The sequence below is a fragment of the Podarcis liolepis genome (genome assembly GCF_965112155.1).
Source record: "Podarcis liolepis genome assembly, chromosome: 4".
Lineage (NCBI taxonomy): Eukaryota > Metazoa > Chordata > Lepidosauria > Squamata > Lacertidae > Podarcis > Podarcis liolepis.
In genome coordinates, this window is record NC_139558.1 from 38,076,835 (window position 1) to 38,096,459 (window position 19,625).

The window sequence follows — 19,625 nt, forward strand, 5'->3', positions numbered from 1 at the left end:
CATCCACAATGGACAAAGATACAAACAGATAGAAGGAGCACCTATGGGATCACCCCTCTCACCGGTCATCGCAAATCTGTACATGGAACACTTTGAAACCAATGCTTTAGACAAGTCAGAACACAAACCCAAACTTTGGCTCAGATATGTTGACGACACCTTTGTAATTTGGCCACACGGGAAAGAAAAACTAGATAGCTTCCTCACACATCTCAACAGCCTACACCCCAAAATACAATTCACTATGGAAATAGAAGCCAACAACCAGCTTCCCTTCCTTGACGTCCTAATCTACAAAAAACCTGATGGCTCCCTAGGACACACTATCTACCGGAAAAAAAACACACACCAACCGCTACTTACATGCTCAATCACACCACCACCCTGCACAAATAAACTCCGTAGCCAAGACCCTCATCTCCAGAACCAAACGCCTGGCTGACAAAGACCACTTGACAACTGAGTTACAGAATCTCTCAAATGTGTTAATCGCCAATGGATACCAGCAAAACAGGGTTAAGAAGCTAATCCAAAAAGAAACACCCCCCAAAAACCAAGACACGGAAGAAAACAATGGCATGGCCCTCCTTCCTTATATCAAGGGCACTACAGATAAAATTAGCAAAATCCTCCATAAACACAATATCAAAACAGCCTTTTGCACCAACCAAAAAATAGCCAATATCCTCAGAAACCCCAAAGATAAAATCCAGTTGGAAAACCAAGGGGTCTATGAAATACCCTGCAAAGTCTGCCCAGCCACGTACATTGGACAAACAAACAGACGAATAAATGCACGTATCGCAGAACACAAGAATGCCGTCAAAAAAGAAGAAAAATCTTCCTCTCTTTTCCAACACATGAAAGAAACAGGACACGAAATTAATTTTGCAGATTCCAAATTGCTCTTTAACATGGAACATCACCACAAGAGAATAATCATGGAAGCCATCGAGATAGAGAAACACCCTCACAACATGAACAAGCGTGACGACACGTCCCGCCTGCCAGACATCTGGAAATTAGCCCTCCCCACAAAAACCGACACCAGATCCAGAGGCACACAGAACGCCACCACCAATCAACCACACCAGACCCAAACCCAGACCCTCTCCACAGATAAATTACAGACACCATCCAGTAACCAAACCATAGTGGCACCTCCGGATGCTGCACCCCCCTGCAATCCCTACACAGATCTGGCTGGCACAGGGCACAAAACCACAGCTCGCCCCTATACACGAAGCCAAGCCAAAGCACAACTAAGTGCAGTACAGCCATCTTCCCAGAAAAACTCTTCACAAATTCAAGAGGTCAAGACACGAAGGCTTTAGCAACTAATCCACACCTAATGACCCACCTAAGTGGTACTCAGAATATCACTCAAGAAATCACTCAAGATATCCCTCAAGTAATTAAGGAACAAAAGAAGAAAAGAACACTAGCCTGGGAACTTCCCCTCTGCCCAGAACTTTTGAGGCAATACACCACACCCCTCTACAGTATTTATAGGAACTCAAACACTGAGATCCCGCTCTGTTCCAGTAACAAGAAGCCGAAAGCACCAGCCTGAAGATGACGAGTGAGACCTCGTCGAAACGTCGCCTAGACACCCCAACTTTTACACGGGAAGACACCCGAGGACACCAAAACCTGCATTCCTGTACCCGTGAAAATCTACGAAAACAAATATCTCACCTCTACGGGGAGGAAACCTTCCAGCTGACAAGAACCTACGAGAAACTAGAAATCCGAAGAGCCACCATCTTATGTGATCTCTTGTTCCTACGCAACTGCCGAGACAACAACTTAATTCCCACATGCTTCCAACTTAAATTCCACTCTAAAACCCCAGCTACCGAAAGGATCCTGAAACGAACTGAACTATCCCTAATCAGAAACGAACTACATAAGAAAAGATACCTACTAAACCAAACCAACAAAGATCTGCTCACTCTTCACCTCAAACTCTGTAACAAAATCCACCCTGCACTCTGGGACAAATGCAAACAACTAGCCGTCTGGAGAGCTGAAACTGAGACCTCACATAAGACAGACACACACACCAACAAACTCCACAAACTAGAGAGACGCCAGAAGCCCAGCCACCCTCCACAACAACCCATGAAACAAACAGTACATAACATATCAGACAGGATCCTCACCTCAACTGAAACCAAAGTACTCTCCAAAGGTTTCAACTTTGCAGTTACCCCGAGACGCATCCCCACGGAAAACATCATATGCGGAGTCGAAGCTAGCCTAACCAAAATCAACCCAGATGAAGCCAATAAAATCAGACTTGAAGTCACCAACATCCTCTGCTCCAGCAAACCACCCAGAAGCAATTTACACAAAGAAGAACAGAAAGCACTCACCAACCTGAGGAAAGACAACAACATAATCATTCTCCCAGCAGACAAAGGTAATGCCACTGTTGTGATGAACACATCGGACTACCAAGCAAAACTATCAAATCTACTCCAAGACCCTACCTACCAACCTATAAAAACAGATCCCACCACCTATCTGGAAAAAACCACCAAATCCAAAATAAAAGCCTCTCCTATCAGTGAAGAAATCCAGCTAAGAATCATCCCCAGAGAAAAATCATCCAGATGCCCCAAACTCTACGGCCTCCCCAAGATACACAAAGAAGGAACACCACTCAGACCAATAGTCAGCTCCATAGGCTCACCTCTACAAAATCTCGCTAAATTTCTCGCTAAGCAACTTCAGCCCTATGCAGAATCCATCTCTTCACACGTTACAAACTCCTTCCAGTTCATAGAAACAATAAAGAAGCAAAACCTACATCCCGATGACCTACTTGTGAGCTTCGATGTTGTATCTCTCTTCACACAAGTGCCCATTAATGAAGCCTTGACAGCCATTCAAAACAAATACAATCCCCCCGAATACATCCTGGACCTGACCAACCACTGCCTAACCAACACGTACTTCATCCACAATGGACAAAGATACAAACAGATAGAAGGAGCACCTATGGGATCACCCCTCTCACCGGTCATCGCAAATCTGTACATGGAACACTTTGAAACCAATGCTTTAGACAAGTCAGAACACAAACCCAAACTTTGGCTCAGATATGTTGACGACACCTTTGTAATTTGGCCACACGGGAAAGAAAAACTAGATAGCTTCCTCACACATCTCAACAGCCTACACCCCAAAATACAATTCACTATGGAAATAGAAGCCAACAACCAGCTTCCCTTCCTTGACGTCCTAATCTACAAAAAACCTGATGGCTCCCTAGGACACACTATCTACCGGAAAAAAACACACACCAACCGCTACTTACATGCTCAATCACACCACCACCCTGCACAAATAAACTCCGTAGCCAAGACCCTCATCTCCAGAACCAAACGCCTGGCTGACAAAGACCACTTGACAACTGAGTTACAGAATCTCTCAAATGTGTTAATCGCCAATGGATACCAGCAAAACAGGGTTAAGAAGCTAATCCAAAAAGAAACACCCCCCAAAAACCAAGACACGGAAGAAAACAATGGCATGGCCCTCCTTCCTTATATCAAGGGCACTACAGATAAAATTAGCAAAATCCTCCATAAACACAATATCAAAACAGCCTTTTGCACCAACCAAAAAATAGCCAATATCCTCAGAAACCCCAAAGATAAAATCCAGTTGGAAAACCAAGGGGTCTATGAAATACCCTGCAAAGTCTGCCCAGCCACGTACATTGGACAAACAAACAGACGAATAAATGCACGTATCGCAGAACACAAGAATGCCGTCAAAAAAGAAGAAAAATCTTCCTCTCTTTTCCAACACATGAAAGAAACAGGACACGAAATTAATTTTGCAGATTCCAAATTGCTCTTTAACATGGAACATCACCACAAGAGAATAATCATGGAAGCCATCGAGATAGAGAAACACCCTCACAACATGAACAAGCGTGACGACACGTCCCGCCTGCCAGACATCTGGAAATTAGCCCTCCCCACAAAAACCGACACCAGATCCAGAGGCACACAGAACGCCACCACCAATCAACCACACCAGACCCAAACCCAGACCCTCTCCACAGATAAATTACAGACACCATCCAGTAACCAAACCATAGTGGCACCTCCGGATGCTGCACCCCCCTGCAATCCCTACACAGATCTGGCTGGCACAGGGCACAAAACCACAGCTCGCCCCTATACACGAAGCCAAGCCAAAGCACAACTAAGTGCAGTACAGCCATCTTCCCAGAAAAACTCTTCACAAATTCAAGAGGTCAAGACACGAAGGCTTTAGCAACTAATCCACACCTAATGACCCACCTAAGTGGTACTCAGAATATCACTCAAGAAATCACTCAAGATATCCCTCAAGTAATTAAGGAACAAAAGAAGAAAAGAACACTAGCCTGGGAACTTCCCCTCTGCCCAGAACTTTTGAGGCAATACACCACACCCCTCTACAGTATTTATAGGAACTCAAACACTGAGATCCCGCTCTGTTCCAGTAACAAGAAGCCGAAAGCACCAGCCTGAAGATGACGAGTGAGACCTCGTCGAAACGTCGCCTAGACACCCCAACTTTTACACGGGAAGACACCCGAGGACACCAAAACCTGCATATATATATATATATATATATATATATATATATATATGAATAGATCTGCCAGAAGCAGCAATCTATGTTTCATATTGTCTTCAGTCATTGGCTGTGGCAGCACAGGAACTCTCTGTCTCCTGCCCAACACAATGACCAAATTGTCATGCTGATGGTTTGTTTTGAATTGTTCCAGGAAGAGTTCAGCTGCTGCCAGGACCATATAACACTGGTCCTAAAAGATCTACATTGACTCCCAGTACGTTTCTGAACACAATTAAAAGTGTTGGTGTTGACCTTTGAAGCCCTAAATGGCTTTGGCCTTGTATACCTGAAGGAATGTCTTCACCCCCATCCTTTAGCCCAGGCACTAAAGTCCAGTTCTGAGGGCCTTCTCAGTAGTTGCAACCGCCCTCCCATCAGAAGCCAAGGAGATAAAAGACATCTGAAGGCATCCCTGCATAGGGAAGTTTTTAATGTTTGATGATTTACTGTGTTTGATGTTTTAATTATTTGGATGCTTACTAGAGTGGCAGGGGCAACCCAGTCAGATGGGTGGCATATAAAGAAATGATGATGAAAGGTCTATGATTATTTAATCATTTCACATGTTCAGTTTCCAACTCAGCCATATTTACTAGCCTTTTTCTTCTTCTCTCAAACTAGTTTTGGTAATCTTGCAACCGTGTTGTAAATATGAAATGAAATGAAATTTATTATGGTTCCAGACTAGATTCACATACCATACTAAGCGAACATAAAACACAATAGAATTAAGTTTGAATTAACAATTGGATATGACAATAAACAATATGAATATGACAGCCATTGGAAAAGGCTACGTGTTGTAAAGATGGGTTCAGAGCAATAGGCCAAAATCTTCATGGATTATTAAACTCATATTGGAAAGAACCCAGTTCAGTCTTGTGGATCTGATGCTTCCTTCCACATGTGCAACCATCATGAAAGTGGCTAGGTGCAACACAGTCCATCAGAGGCTGCTCCATGAGGCATATCATCAGCTTCTTCTTACATACTTATGGTTTTATGACACCACTTGCACTTTCCCCCAAAGGTGATTATGCCATGGTATGGTGACACTGCAATACAGAAACACTTTATGAAACCAGGTTGCCAACTGTGTAATATTACCTTGCTATGATTCTATGTGTCTTGCTGTGATTCTATATGATCTCGAATGGGGTCATTATTTCTGTGAATCAGTCATAAATGAAGCTGTGGGGAGGTTTTATGTGACTCTGTGTTTCTTCATTTTGTTTTTATATATGGTATCCATAAGGACTAAGTTCAGGAATCCTGATCAGCCTTGAGCAGATGAGTATCCTGCACTGCAGAGGGTTGGACTAGATGACTCTTGGCGTTACTTCTTGGCATTACTCTACAGTTCTGTGTCAGATAGGTAGCTTTGGGGGGAAAGCAAGAAACCCATTTCTTTGCCTCCTTTCTTTATTTCTTTCAACTAGTAATGTTATGTGATGTGAACAATCCCCTTTATTATCCCACTAACTAACGCTGCCACCAAATGTGGAAGACTATTATAGCTACCATTATGTATTGCTTATTATGTTTGATACTATTTCTCCACTGCCCCCATATATTTAAAATACCATCCAATAATAAACTCACCGTGGGCTATGATTAACTGTGGTACAAAACACTACAGGCAGACCCAGCATAAAGCACAACAAAAATGTAAGTTGTATATTATTATTGATTAACTGAGAATATAAGCAGATGGTTATGTTTAGCTAGGAAGGTTACTAATTGTTTTATCTGTATGCCATCTTTCCACCAAAGAACGGTGCTCAAAATGGCTTACAAAAGAGCAATAGTAAGACTAGAACATAATAGCCACACACATAACAACATACAGAGATAGTTCAGTAATATAAAGGTAACATTAGACCTCCAAGCAGTAGCAAAAATAACAAAGGAGCTGGACAGTTTCATCTTCCATGCTCTCATCTCGGACACTGATTCTGGGCCAAAGGAGCTAGGATACGGAAGCGATTTTGCAGCTCCAAAGACGAAGTGTGGCTCATGACTGTCCTTCTGTGCATCACATTCCTCCAGTGAGGTTAGTCTCTTGCAATCTTCCTCCTCCTGCCTAGGGGGCACCCCATCTGTGGTGTTGTACCATCACAGTCAGCTCAGCTCTTGAGAAACGCTGCATGTTGTCCTGTAGCTCCAAGTGTGACTAGGCAGGCCTCAAGTTGCTGTACCTTCTCTTCCAGCAAGACAACCAGCTTGCACTTGCTGCAAGTGTGCTGTTGCATGTTCTCCAGCAGAAAGACAAACATAGCATAGGTGTTGCAGGTCCCTGGAGCAGCTCCCTCACCCTCCATGTCTCTTGGTCCTATACACTGTGAGACAGTACTCTGGACCTCCCTTAAACTCCTTCACTGTAAGTGGAAGAGGACCCTCTTCCCATCCTTTGCCTCCCCTGGGAAATTCAACAAGCCTGTTGTACCTGGAACTGGGTGTGGAGTGTGCAGCTGAATTGGACAACCTAAGGAAGTACCATCCACCTTGGGCCTGCCCATAAAAAGCAAGTCTAGAGTGAGAGCCTAAGGTGATAGCCACTGTTCTCATGAACTATTCTTCTTGTGCGACTTTTGTGAGTGACCCAAGGGTATGTTGGACCCTGGGTGACAACCTGCAGGCTGAGAGGCAGGGTGCATCAGAAGATAATGAATTGATATTTATAGACATTTAGTAACTTTGTACAGTCGTACCTTGGAAGTTGAACGGAATCCGTTCCGGAAGTCTGTTCAACTTCCCAAACCAAATTGTGGCTTCTGATTGGCTGCAGGAAGCTCCTGCAGCCAATCAGAAGCTGTGGAAGCCCCATCAGACATTTGGGTTACAAAAGAACATTTTCAAACCGGAACAATCACTTCCGGGTTTGCGGTGTTCGGGAGCCAAAACGTCCGAGTTCCAGAGCGTTCAGGATCCAACGTACTACTGTATTAATGTAACCATTTTATATGTAACCACATATTTTTGTAATATTTTGTTTCAGTTCTCTGTTGTCCCTTCAATTTTCTATACACTGCTTAGAGCTATTTTAATTTATTAGGTGGTATAGAAGTTACTGTAAATAGTCAATCAATCTTGCAGTTCCCAGCAGGTCAAGACAGTATACACAATTAACTGTACATTCCACAATGTGAATTTCTATGGGCAGGATTCACAAAATAATTCCCATCCATAGAAGCGCTGCTCAAAGATTCCACTTTTGCAGTGGGGCTCCCCCTGCGTGCCCCCCCCCCAATTGGCTGGGGTCTGGGTGGGTGGGAGAACTCCCAGAAAAGTGTACAGGGAGAGAAAAGCAAGAGATCATTCAGCCTGCAGTGGTGGAATTCTTGCCCATACATGCAGAAAGTATGTGCTTTTTTGAATGGCTTTTTAGCCTGCATTATAAAGGGCTTTTATAAAATAAAAACAACAATGTTTTGCTTTAAAATGTACTTATCATTGGAAATTTTCCCAAAGAAGAATTGAACAGAAGGTAAAATTTCAGTGTGTGACTTCTCTTGTCACTCACTAATGTGAGGGGGAAACACATGTAATCTGGTACAATTCATGAGGTTAAAATCATTGGAGAAATACCCCCTGTTTGGATTATTTCAAATGCCTTTCTGGCCAAGGTTAATTGCTGCATGACACAAATTCAACAGGTGCAACTTGTAGGAGCAACAAATCTTACACTAGCTGAATTTTTGCCCAACATGCTCTTCTTAAGTTCACGAAGTCTCTGTAAAAGAAGAAAAGCTTGACAATCCTACCTTCAGGCTCTGAGTAAAGTCACCATAAGTACTCGAGCACATAAGCAAAAGTAGGATACAGCTGTCAAGGTGAACACAGGAACTTTCAAGATAAAGCATTATTCCCTTTATCCATAGCCCTCAGCGTCCAGCTGACAGTATTTTCCCACACCTGAAATTTCCATGAAAGTTCTTAGCTTCATGCTCAAAAGCAAATTTATATGACTATCCTGTAGGTGCAGGTGATGTCTCTCCACAGAAAAAGACAACAAGTCTAGAGATTACGGTGGAATCTAAGCTTTTGCCATATTTACTCCTAGGTGGACACAGGTGGCTCAGTGGGAGTTGTAGCGCATCTCAGCTTCTGAATAAACTGGGAGAATTTTCAGCTTTCTGTACTGGAGTCTTATGTAAGATTTCCAAATCTGTTGGCGCTCGGGACAAAGGGAGGGGCGCAGATGTAGCACAACCTGTCTTTCATTTCCTCAGGGCCATCCTAAGTCCTGTGTAATGTAGACTCATTAAAACAACACTGTTATTAAAACAGGAGACCTGGGTTGTGAGATCACGAAATGCATGTGTAAACAGATACATCTTCAAAAGCTGTTAGAGAACAACTACAAATGGGATCCCCCATATTTCAGCAGGGAACACATTCCATAACACTAGTTCCATGAGTGAAAAAGCCATGTGTGTCAGAACCTGTTCAGAACCTTAGAATCAAAGTCTGAGACAAAAATTAAGCAGACAAGGCAACAATGAGTATTGTGAGAATTCAAAGAGAGGGCTCAGCTAAACTGAGGCAAGTATAGGCCACTGAGAGTAAGCTTCCTTTTTTGACTAGTGGTCCTAATGCTTAGCAGGGGGTGGGGGGGGGGACCACTTCTCTCAGTCTCTAGAAGCACCAGCCTTCACTATCATTCTTAACCAAAGCCACTGGTAAAAAAAATATGGCTTAGAGAATTTGTGCAAACATTGCATTTTGTTATTGATTACAGCTTTATTCTTATACTTAATTGTCTAAGAATAAGTCCTATGGAACTCTGTTGTACTCACCTTTGAATAGACAAGCATAAAATGTCTACAAAGCAAAAATGTATGATACAATTCATCACTGCTTTTATGTTTACAAACTATTTTTTTCCTGCTTTCACTTAGTTCTAATCCTACAGGTAACTTGCAAATCCTAGATCAGATCAGATCAAATCAGATACAGTTTGGGAACAGGTTCCATGAAAGATCATGGATCCATCCTTGATGGCCACCTAGATAATTGTATTTGTGGACAGTTGTCTAAAATTAAATAAGAGTAATTATAGTAAAAGACTTCAACTTGTGAAAAATCAGGTTTGGGATAATAAATAGTATCTCTAGATTTTTGTTTTGTTTATTATTTTAAATGGTACATTAATAATAATAAAAACCCATAGAAAAATGTCTAGAAGAAAAGCACTGAGTACATTCCAGTAGATCCATCTGTTGGGGAGTTTTCAAATTATCATCTCAGAAACTTCTCCTATACCCCATGGCAATTGGTATATGGTATATTGGTATATGGAATGCCACAATTTCCCATCTTGTCTCCAAAGCTATTTAGCATCTATATGAAACTGCTTGGGGAAATGTGTGGCAGTCTGAAGTGTCATCAGTATGCTAATAACACCATGCTCTGTTAATCTTTTTCATCTAATCCAGGCATAGCAGCTGACATTCTGAGCAGGTATTTGGAGTCAGTAATGAACTGGGTGAGAAAATAAACTGAATCATAACCCAAACAAGACAGAGGCGTTGATAAGTAGTTCAACAGTTCTGGATTTTTGTTTTCACTTCTGGATGGGTTTTGCTCTTCCCTTTAAGGATTAGGTTTTGTAGTTTGTGAGTGCTTCTGGACCCTGCTCCATGTTGTTCAGGTGGCATCCGTGACCAGGTGTGATTTTAAGCATCTTTTGTTGATTCACCAGCTATGTCCTCTTCTGGGAAAAGAAAATAGTCATCAATGCCTTAGTAACTCTAGGTTAGAATACAACAACATGCTTTCTGTGAGTCTGCCTTCAAAGCTTCTACACACCTGGTCCAGAATGTGGCAGCCAGGGTAGAACAGAGAGGAATCATTGCTTTGAACATATTGCAATAGTGCTCAAAGATCTGAATTTGTTTCCAGGCACATTTCAGTTGATGCCTACCCTAAGCGGAGTGGGCCCAGGTGCTTGAAGAATCACCATATAAATCTACTGGTGTGTTAAAGTTGTCACTGGAGGCCTTTAAAAAATATTCACCTGACATCAAAAGTGAGGGGGATAGTGATACAGCTTTCTCAGTGTCTGGATAGAAGTTACTTCCTAGAGATGTACCAAAGGCACCTCCTTTCTCTCCATCCAACAATATGATAAGATTGCGTGGCAAGGTCCTGTGACCCACACTATTGATTAATAACACAGGCCACAACTTTATTGGTTACAGATGGGAGTGGTGTGGCTATGGCATTGGGTGAAGCCAGGGTATATCTTGACTCCTGCCCATCTGCCCATCTGTGTCATACCAAAGCTTAAAAAGAGGGTGGGTGGCTTGGGAGATTTGGTGAGGAGGCAAGACAGGGAAGCCCTCCTGGCTATGCCCCATGCCAGCATAGATTGGCCGGGTGGGCATGACACAGCTGGGAGTTGGCGCAAGGGGGGCATCAATCCCCCGCCCCTGAGCCGGATCACCGCAAGGGCCTGGATGCCCAGCCTCGATGCTGCCCAGCATGAAAGGTGAGTGGTCCTATAAAATTTTATCAGGCCTTTAGAAGAGTGTGGTGAAGAGATAACTGTCAATAAGCTACAACCTGCTGCATTTTCAGGCCAAATTTGGCTAATTGTTAACTAATGGGGCTTTGAGGGATTGGTTTAAGTTTTGTTTTTGTTTTTTTGATACTGCTAAAATATGGGGGGGGGAGAGGTTTCTGTTGCTGTCTTGGGTACCATTTGTGGCAAGGCAAAATACAAATGCTTTAAAGAAACAATTAAAACTTTGAACATGATAACTTTATTTCCATTTTAATCATGTTTCTGGACTTTTTATTATTTAAGGGACAATGGAAACAGTTTGGAAAACTAGCATGTAAAAAAACAACAACTTAAGAATGTAGGAAGATCTTGCTGGATCATGCCATGATCCTTCTAATCCAACACTCTGTTACAGTGGCCAACTAAAAGCCTATAAGATGCTTAAAAGCAGGGTCCAGCTGTACTCATTTCAATGACTGGCATTCAGAGACGCATTGCCTCTGATATGCGCCCTGTAAAATTTCATTTTACATTAATTTTGTGGTGAAACTCAGTTTTGGCAGTTAGAATGTGAGGGTTAATTATTATTATTATTGGTAAGTTACTTTTTAAGTTACCTTGGCTTGCCCTGGGACCTTATGGTGAAGGGCAACAAATAAAGAATAATTATTTCAAAGGTTTTCTAATGGTAAAGTGTCAAAGTGGAAATAATTCCCATGTTCCCTTCAAAAAGTCACATCATAAAAAGCATTGATCATCAAAGTAACTTTCCCAAATAAAAAGAGATTCTAACAGCCCATTCTTGTGCAGAATTATGCATGCTCAAGTTGGTTGTTCTAGAGCAAAATAAGGTAACCGGAGAAAATTCCAATACAAAACAGTATTGAGTTTGTTGTGTGTTTTGTGTTACAAAAGGCAGAAAACCCTTTCGTAACTTTTTAGCTTGATGGTATGGAAAAAGCAGTGGGATTCCTAAGAACAGCCTTTGCCTGCTGTGAGACACTGATTTCTTTCCAGCATTTATACCATTGTATGCTCAAAAAAGGGGGGAAGAAAAGTTAAATTCAAGAAATTTGTAATTTTTACCTGGAGATTGATTTTCCTCAGAGTGAAAGCTAGTAGGTTATAATGTGCTTTCTTAAGATATGCTGTGTCACAAGCCTTAAGTTGTGAAATATGTAATGTTCTTTGATGACGTATGTTATATAACAAAGCTAATGTGTAATTTGACCTACCCAAGGCTGTCTGGTCATGAACTGGAAATAAAAAACAGACTTAACACTGTTACATTATGTGCATGGTTTTGGAATTTGGACTGTTCTTTCTCTTTTTCTCAAAGCAAGATAAGTAACTGTATTGAGAAATTGTCCATAAAATGTGTTAATAGAGCAGAAGAGGAAAAGATAAATAGATAAAAAGAGAGAGGATGTTTTAGTACACATGCAAAAATACCAAAAATACTTTCATATATCTTTCATCAAAATGGAGAAAGAAGTTCTAAAAGAAAGCACAGTGTATTTTATCATCTTTAGGGAAAAGTGGAACCAACATTTTGTCATTTCAAGGAGAGTGACTCCCATGATGTAATCAAGATCTTAGACACAAAAATGACATAACAATGCATGTAGGTATTTTCAGAATGGGACTATATTACTTGGTTTTGTTTATTATTATTTATTATTTTGATTATTAATTATTGAATTTGTATGCTATACCATACCCATAGATCCCAGGGTGGTTCACAACATAAAATTACAAAAATTGTTTAACCTTGTTGTTGTTGTAGTAGTAAAACCAGCAGCAGCAACAGCTCTAGGATGTATATAGAATGAATCAAAATAGGTGCCATGGGGGGGGGGTGAGGAGCCGAGCGCTCCCCAAATTTTCAATGAGGATGCCACCCCACCCACCACCCCGAGATTTTGCTGCCTGTAGCTAGCTTCCAATTAATCCCTCTCTCAAACATACATTTATTCACAGTGGCACCATAGCCATTTTTTCCCCTTACTATTTCTGAACTATCGTTTCAATATACATAAAGGCCTATTTGTGTCATAAAGAACTAATAAAACTCTCTGTTGACTCTGTCACACTTCTTAATGAGAGAAGTGAAGCAATGCATTTTCGCTCTTGAATCTTCCAAAGAAATATGTAAATCTTACTACCATAAAGATATTGTTCATTTCTAGATAGAATTGATTTTGTTTTGTTTTTAATATATTTTATTATGGCTTATTTCTTTCAGGCTTTGTAAGGCCTATTTGGCCTTTCTTCTGATTCTTTACTTATGGAACTTATTTATTATCTTAAAGACCTTAATACTTTAATTCTTGGGTTTCTTTTCCTAATCCTATTATGTTTTCATTTTTATTTACTTAATAGTTTGCCTAGTTAAACATATTCAGTCGTTTTATTATTCATAAATAAGAGAGTAAGCCTATGAATTCATTTTTTCTCCAGTGTTCTATACATATCTGTCAACTTTCAGATTTGAAAATAAGGGATCAGCAGCCTTGAAAATAAGGGATCAGCAGCCTCACCTGTCCCAGGGACAGTCTACGGGCTATCTAACAATCCGGGATAGCAGCAGGAAAGAGTGCTGGAATAAGGGAATTTCCCGCAGAAAAAGGGAAGGTTGACAGCTGTGGTTCTGTGGCTCGGGAATATGGAGTTACTTTAGGTGGCAATCCTGCATCTACAGGCACCCCCCCAAGTTACACAGGGGTTACGTTCCAGGCCTCTGTGCACATAAGTAAAATTGCATAATGTGGGGAGGACACTCTAAACATGCTTTAAACCAGTGTTTCCCAAACTTTTTTGGGCAACGGCACACCTGTTTACTGAAAAAAATCTCGCGGCACACCACCATTAAAGCCCCGCCCCGTGACGTCAGCGCGCAGCGTAACGCCGGGAGGGACGCACGAAAGCTATCCTATGTAAATACGGATTTAGCCTCGGTTTGCTCTGGCTTTGAAGCTAAAGGTTAAAGGGGGGGGGCAGAGAGACGTGTAGACCCGTTTGCTTAGAAGTAGGTCCCCAGTGTTTCCCCATGGGGTCCCAAGGAAGAGCGGCGCCACCCGATTGGATTTCCTAAACTCCCGCCCTGAGCGCTGGAGTTCCGCGTAACCCAAATTAAACCCGGTTGCTTACACTCTGTCCAGGAGGACGCACAATCCCCGCTTGATGGATGGGTCTGTTCCAAGGCTGGCTCCGCTGGCAAAGCCGGCTTGCTGGATGCCTCTTGGCAGGGAGAGAAGCGGACGGACGAGTTTTAAGAGGCTCTCCGTCGCTCCAGAAGAAGGCAGGGCGAAGATTTCAAGGGGCATCGCTCCGGCTGCTCCCTCTCCCGCCGCGCAGGAGCGATGCCTCTCTCTGGCTCTTCCTCCGCGCAGGCTGAGGGAGGGAGGGAGGGGCGCGTGTGACCCGTCTCTGCTGGGAGACCAAACCCAGCGAGGCAGAGTCGCGCGGAGGCGCCCAGGCAGCGCTGCCGGCTGCGAGGAGGAGCGCCAGGCAGCAGCAGGAGGCGCGGCCTCTCCTCGCCGCCGCCGCCCCGCCTCTCGCCGCCCGACTCGCCCGCCTCCCTCCAGGCATCTCGCGGCACACCAGCCGATGTCTCACGGCACACTCGTGTGCCGCGGAACACCGGTTGGGAAACACTGCTTTAAACACCCCAGCTGATATTCTGTCTTCAATCCATAACAAGAATATGGCATCCATTAATATCCGCAACTAGAATTGAAGCTCTGAGGCTGGCAGAAGGCTGGAGGATGCACGGGAAAGTAGGGCTGCTGTTAGGCAGAGAGGCTGAGCAGCCTAAGTAAAGCCCCACTGTGCTTCTAGTCTCTTTGGGGCTCCCTTCACCCTCACTGATGTCCTCTTTGGGCTCCATGGAGGGTCTACTCATGAGCCATGAGGACTCCCCAGCTCTCTCCCACCATTTGGGGCAGGGGGGAATTGAATGATTAAATTATTTCATGGCACAGCACATATATGTGGTCATACGTAAGTCAATCGTGTGTAAGTGGGGGGACAGAGGACAGGGACGGCACACCTGTGCTTATCTCCAGAGAAAGCCACACTGAATTCAAGAGGATTTACGTCTGAGCAGGCATGTATAGGATTGTGATCTTAAATGGGTTGGATCCATTCACGCCCAGCATAGATCCACTGAAAGCAATGGGTCTTGTCAGTCATGATTGGATTCAGCCCAGTGTGCTTATTCTAATCTCAAGGGGCTTAAGTTAGTCACAACCAACAAGGACCGCTGCTTTCAAACTTATTTTCCAAAAAGCAATGCTGCTATCTGGGGGTTGGGGGTGGGGTGGGCAGAGGGGGTAACAAATCCCTAGTTTAAATATCCAGGCAAGTCCTAGGTAATAGAACAATTTTACATTCTCAAACATACATTGTGTTTCTTAGATGGCAGACTCAAATTAATTGCTACAGTTTTATGGATTCTTGTGTGGCTTTCCTTGTAAGTCTCTCTCCCCCCCCCCCCGATTTTAAGTTATATTTCAGGTGTGGGAAATCTTTGACCATGCAAATATTGCTGAACTTCAACTCCCAACATTCCTAGCCATTAGCTATGTTTGCTGGGACTATGGGAGTTGTAGTTGAGCAATATTAGCAAGACAGGTCAAGTCAGTTTATTGTGTTTTAGCAGACAGTCATTATACACATGAAAACAACAACAACAACAACAACAACAACAACAACAACAACAACAACAGATAGGTAGCCATGTTGGTCTGCCATAGTCAAAATAAAAAAATTCCTTCCAGTAGCACCTTAAAGACCAACTAAGTTAGTTCTTGGTATGAGCTTTCGTGTGCAAGCACACTTCTTCAGATACACATTTTTTATTTTAACAACAACAACAACAGAGATTTACAATTCTGCTTCATAACCTTTAAATGTTCCTTATATCTGTTATACTTCATGCTCTTAAAATTTTGTAACAAGTGACTAAGAAATTAAATGTGTTGTTATTGGTGGTGTTGTTTTGAAATTCTTTCTACCCACAGTTTTGTTGAGTTCTTTGCAATTGGCAGGTTGAAATATGTATGTCTTGTGTAGTTTAACATTTGTTTAATTAAAGATTGGTTTAAAAGCTGACAACGATTTCTTCCTTGGATATTTTCCATAATATAAAACAGCCACAATCTCTTTCCTAATGTATATATGTAATTATTGCTGTAGTTTACAGGTAATTAATAGTGTCTATGTTAATTGGGTGTCATACTGTCTACTGAAACATTCTTTTAGTAGCTTTGTTTGTAGTATCAGGATATTAACAGGACTTTTAATTAAATTGTGCTTTGATGAATATCAAATTCGCATTTTATTTGGGCAACACAACAAATGATTCTTTGCTTGTGGAAGGCAGAGGTTGAGTCTCCAGTTTTTCAACCCAGGACTAATTTGCACAGCAAATAAACATATTTGAATTAATGTATTTGTTTTTTTCCATGAACAGGTTTTTGTTGGTTTTGTTTCTTTTGCATTTTGAATCAAAGTGGTGCACCAGCAAAACATGTCCACTTGTGTCTTGAATTAATGATGCATCTCCTTTAATGGAAGCATGCAAACATTAAATGTCTAGACAGATTACAATATTCTGTATTATTGTAGAATTATGCAAGCCAATTGATGCCATTGCTTTGACTATACACGCATCTACTTTGGCAAACATTAAAATTCTCAGGACGTCAAGGTAGTATGAGTCCCTTGTTATTCATGTAAATCTGCCTTTCCCAAGCTGGTGCTCTCAATGTACTTTGGACAACTTCTATCAGCTTCACCCAGCAAAAGCAATAGACAGGAATGGTGGCAGTTTTAGTTCAAACAAGGTTGGGGAAGATATAAAATCTGAGGCTGCTCCATATATCTGATTAAATGAGCATTTGTTGATTTATTTATATAATAAATGTTCACTCTTGTCTTTCTTGATACCACAGTGTTGTTGTACAACTGTAAATCAGATCTAAGACATTCCATATAGCCTGGAAGTTCAGTAGGTGCATGGAATTTCATTTGGCTTCTTCATCATGGATTCTTCTCCTTTTCCCTAAGAGTAATTTAGTATTTTCATAAGATTCTTCTTTTATCATGGAATTCTGTCCTTTAGCTGTCACAAGCCTGACCTAAGCACTCTTAGGACTCTCCTCAAGGCTAGTGTCCAAACCTTATATTCAGACAGACACTGGAACCAGACTGTCATGAGTGAGAGGTGGCCAACAGCTCGGAGAAATAGGGCAGGGCTAGAATAAGGAGGTTATTAATTTCATCCAGATGCTGAGGAAATTACACTGGAGAAGAATATCCTTGAGAGCAGCAGGTAGTCTCATACAAGGATAGAGACTGTGAGGATAAGCTCAGAGACTGGCTATATCCAGAATTTAAACTCTTTCCTGCCCGTAGTATTTTTAGGACTGGATGACATGCCGGATACGGACAGAGCCTTCTAAAGGTAGGATTGATCAGCTCCTATTCTAGAATTCTGAAGGATTGAATTTTCACCATCCCTATACTCTATACTCACTGGAGCCACAAAATGAATGAAATCGGCTCCTTCTCAGCCAAGACTTACTGAGGGGTGGACAACATGCTGCTCTCCAGATGTTAGACTACAATTCCCACTTTCCCTGACCTTTGGCCATGCTGGCTGGTGTTGATGGGAATTGTAGTCCAACAGCTATCCCTGACACTGGCTGATCTGATCTTTTCGACTCAGTTCAGAGAGAAGTGACAATGTACAGGTATTTTGAAAAATTGCTGATGCTCATTTGTTTTGTGGGATGGATTAAAACACATACACAAAAGTACACTCGCCCGAATGCTTTCTACATTTGTTACCTTATATTGTTATGTGCTCCATGCTTCCCTGAGTATGATGTTTATAGGTCAAGGCTTACCTCAGTGTGGCCTCCTGTGGAAGGAGATGCTCACATCACTCCCCTCTGACATGGTTTTGCCCCAATGCCTTCTCTATCAGGAAAAGAAAAAAAGCTGTGTTTCTATTATGGTGATGACATTGGTTGAAGCCACATGTGAATCTTGAAGGAGTAGACCAGTGAGAGAATGGTCCCTCTACGTCCTGCCCCAGGATGCTATCTGTGTCATGTGATTGGCATTTGAGGTGACTTTGAGTTACAGCACAGCCAGATGTCTCAGGGATCCTGCCACAGATCATGTATGTGAGACAGTCTTCTAATTGCTTCCTTCACCACCCCACAAAAATAATAAAATGAACTACCCAGGATACCCAGAACCTAGCTTCACATGTCCCAATGGGCAGAGCATAATAAGCATATTTGTTCAAACACACAAATGCCCATTGTTGTGTGTGTGGCCCAATTCTTATTCACTCCATGTCACTCCATGTACATTTTTAAATTCAAAAATTAATTATATGTGATTGTTAGTTATAGGCGTTCCTAGTGTAGTATGGAATATTTTATTTTGTCAAATCTGACAAGTTTAATACTTGCCTTTCCTAGATACTCTTGATAACTCCTTGAACCAATTAATTTCTCACGGTTCCTTCTGTATTTATATGTTGATGTATTCCTCTGAATATTGATTCTCTTAGTAATAACATCTTACATGCTAAACAAGAAAGCCAGGAGCAACACATCTAAAACACTTCTGCGGAATATTGAATTAAAGAAACATTGTAAAAATCAGGCAGTTATTCATTGCTTTGAAAAATGTGTTAGGGGTGAAAATGGATTTGAAGGTTCTTCAAAACAAAGTGGGCTGCATCTGCTATGTGTTTCTGGAATGATCAAGTGATGACAAGCAGCTAATAGGTGAGAAGACTGAGCTTACTACTTTCTCAGCCTGTGAAAGTATGTGTACAGGATTGCAGATACTAATGAAGTGTCAATTTATTGTGTAGAAGACCAGAGGGGAGTGGGAAGATAGCAAATATTAGAGAGATCATTGTAAAGGAAAAAAATAATATAGTGTGGTGTGATGGAATCAATCTCTGAGCATTCTTAGGCACAGGAGAGGGGGAGAAAGGTTTTGTATTATAGGTTTATACTGTTCATTCCCAGACAGGTTGAACATAACATTTCCTGTGTAGCATCTTGTATTTTTTGTGCTCTGTTGGCTCAAGGGTGGTTTCTATCAATGGGAGTATTTCAGTAACTGATGCTGGGACTATACAGTAAGATTCGTTTGAAAGCAGGTTTACTATCTCCGATGTCAAATGCATATTCAACAGGTTGCAATAACATTGATCCCTCCTGCCCTTATCCCTGGGCTCATAAATCTGTTTGGGATATCAATATCCTTTATACTAATAGCAGACCCATTCTCTGAGTACTGAGCCTGATCAAGCCAACCTCTACACACAAGGGAGAGATAGCAACAGGCTTGGAGAAAACTCAAGCTTTGCATAACAACAACATTTTTTTAAAGAAAAATATAGAATATCATGGGAACCATATTTGAACAATATGATCCT

At 41.8% G+C, this 19,625-nt stretch overlaps 1 protein-coding gene across 4 annotated transcripts in view; it reads left to right on the plus strand.

The window, feature by feature from the left end:
- The window catches only part of STS (steroid sulfatase), a 119,856-nt gene that overhangs the window by 17,805 nt on the left and 82,426 nt on the right, over nt 1-19,625 (plus strand). The window contains exons 1-2 of one of the 4 annotated variants that reach the window (XM_083501972.1): nt 8,405-8,797; nt 10,083-10,177. The exons of 1 other annotated variant lie outside the window; for it this stretch is intronic. The gene's annotated coding sequence lies outside the window, so the exon portion shown is untranslated. Of the gene's footprint in view, nt 1-8,404; nt 8,798-10,082; nt 10,178-12,691; nt 12,777-17,485; nt 17,622-19,625 lie in introns of those variants that run through there. 2 more of the 4 variants (XM_083501971.1, XM_083501973.1) reach the window with 2 other exon arrangements.